The sequence below is a fragment of the Lissotriton vulgaris genome, chromosome 12 (genome assembly GCF_964263255.1).
Source record: "Lissotriton vulgaris chromosome 12, aLisVul1.2, whole genome shotgun sequence".
Classification (NCBI taxonomy): Eukaryota; Metazoa; Chordata; class Amphibia; order Caudata; family Salamandridae; genus Lissotriton; species Lissotriton vulgaris.
In genome coordinates, this window is record NC_141700.1 from 473,923,483 (window position 1) to 473,926,099 (window position 2,617).

A 2,617-nucleotide genomic window follows, 5' to 3' on the forward strand; every position below is an offset into this window, starting at 1 on the left:
CTGACCACTATGGTCGACGAAGGTCTCCTCAAATCTCGTGAAAAATTCAGACACATTCTCATCTTTCTTCTGCTTGCATGCAGATAGCTTGTCCCAATTTCCACGTAATTCAGGCATTAACGTTTTCATGTACGCGATAATCCTACCGGGAAGTTCTGCTATTAAAGGCTCGTTATACAAATGCCTCATCTTATTTTTTCTACGCTCACCCCGAAACAAGCACAAATTCCTGTATAAATTATTACTTTTTATACAAAGTCATTCTTATTTTATACTTTTATATACTAATTGCATTTAACTAACGGTTTTATTTGCTAACAATTGCAATGGTTTTAATTAACTGAGCAATAAAGATGATTACCTATTATCGCTAGTTGTTGGTAATATGCCCCAATGTCTCTAAACATGGTTGCCGTATAGTGCTCTATCCCAGAATCCTCCAGGATCAGGGTTCTGAGGTGTGTCAGGTTCCAGAAAAGCTGCTCAGGTGTCAGAAACCCATAGTCCAATTTTAGGTTTCTTAGATGGAGATGACGTAAATTGTGAAGATGCTGCAGGCTGTTATTCAAGGGGCTGTAGGATTTATAGAAAGGCATAACTGCAGATGAACTGTAGTACAACTATTCAACAATAGTAAAAGATGGGAACCCAAGGTCTTCAGGCTTTGTGAGCTCAAGTAGTGAACATTCCACCAAGTGGTTTTCCCGTAGGTAAAGTTCTTTCACAAATCTGAAGGTCGAGGGATAGCACGAGTCAATATTAACCACTGGTGAACTAATGTTAAGGACTTCAAGTAAGCTGCAGTTGTTTATGCATGTCAAGGTTATTCTAGACTTTGATTCCAAGGTAAGAGTAGTGAGTTGTTTCTCTTTGATTTTTAATTCCATAGTATTCTCAAAGCTGATGGATAGCGCCTGAAGCTCGCTCATCTCGATCAGGGAGCTATAGTAGTTCTTGAGTAAGTTGCCCCTGAGGCCGAGCACCCTGACACTACTCAAGTGATCAAAATAGAAGTTCTCAAGCAGAAAGAGTTTATTGCAGTCCAGCTGCAGGGATTGCAGCCTGTCAAGACCAATAAAGGCCTCCTTTTCCATGGACACAAGGTAATTACTTCTGAGATCCAGTGTCTCCAGATTAGCCAGGCAGAGGAGGTTCCCGGAGCCGATACTGGTGATGCGGTTGAAAGATAGATCCAGGTGTGTGAGGTTGGACAGAACATTGGGGGTCCCAGGTGTGCACAGGTCTAGGCTTTTTATCTTGTTTACAGAGAGAATGAGGGACCTCAGGTTCAGCAGTTTCTTTGCAATATCATTTGTGAAAGCTCTAAGGAAGTTGTCGGCCATGTTGAGAGACAACAACATGGAGCATCCTCCGAAGGTCTCAGAGGGAAGATCTGAAATAAAGTTCTGGGCACTGTCAAGTTCCTGACCCCCAGCCGAGACACCACAGTGCAGACATCTTTCATCTTCAGATAGTCCTAATTTTTCATGGCATTTAGGGACAGCATTTCAATGCTCTTTATTCCAGACTAGAGAAGCTTGATGATCTTGAGACCAGACACGTCTACCTTGAGAACAGTAAGACGAGGGAAGTTGCAAAATGCATTGTTCTCCACATGTTTTAGATCATTGCTTGACAAATCGAGGCTGGTAATCCTTGGAGAGAAAAGTGTGCTCTTCGTGAGGTTGTTTGTCTCAATGCAGTACACCTCCTGAGCTGCAACAATACCATTCCTCTTGATTTCCAGGATCCTCAGAGAAGCCAGGGACTGAAGCATAGTGGTCAGGCTGTACAGCCTACTAACCTCATTCCCAGATAAGGCTATCGTCTCTATTCTATGTAAGGGTTTAAAAAGGTTTTCTTGAAAAGCAGCATCAATTTTCACATTTCTGAGGTCCAAGCGGGTTAGGTTCTTCAATCCGATGAACACCTGATTATCCATGTCTATGGTTAGAACACAGCAAATATATTCTCCTTGGATTCCCAGATGTCTCATGTTGGCAGCACCATTGAAGGCTCTTGCAGAAACATGAAATGATCCAAACAAATAGAGCCGGGTCAGGTTCTGATACCTGGAGAAGGAGTCTGTGGGACGGTTGGTATGTGTAACACCAGGCAGAGGTTGTCCACGTCCACTGGAACCTCCCTTAGATCCACCTCCATGTTCCCCATCGTATGGCATCTGCTGAAGACCCTGAACCCCTCCAAGGGGAAGTGAAAGCAAGTCAGGGTCAGCACTCGCAGGGATCCCAGCAGGTCCCACTGGTAGATCTCACACTTGGCAGCGGCCGTGGCTGACACGATGGTCCAGCATCAGATGACCAATGGGCAAACCACGGCCACGTAGAACATTCTCAGTGCCATTTCATACCGCTGCTGTCTAATGGGTGGTTTGAAGTGCAGGTCTCTGGGCAGTGGTTTGCTGCATCGCCATAAAAAGTAAGTGAAACATCCCCTTACTCTGTGCTTGTCAGAGTAAGAAGGGAGGGCCCTATGAAAAAGGAAGCAATAGCGAGAGATTTATAATTAGAAAAATGCAAACACAGGGTCTGAGAATGTGAAAGCAGAGCCAAGAGCAGTAATGTTCTCTGCAACATGTTCAGTCATGGGAATGTGA

At 44.1% G+C, this 2,617-nt stretch overlaps 1 pseudogene; it reads right to left on the reverse strand.

Annotated features, from left to right (window-relative positions):
- Positions 1–332: 332 nt before the first annotated feature.
- On the reverse strand, positions 333–2,307 carry LOC147676800 (uncharacterized; annotated as a pseudogene).
- Between the last annotated feature and the right edge of the window lie 310 nt (positions 2,308–2,617).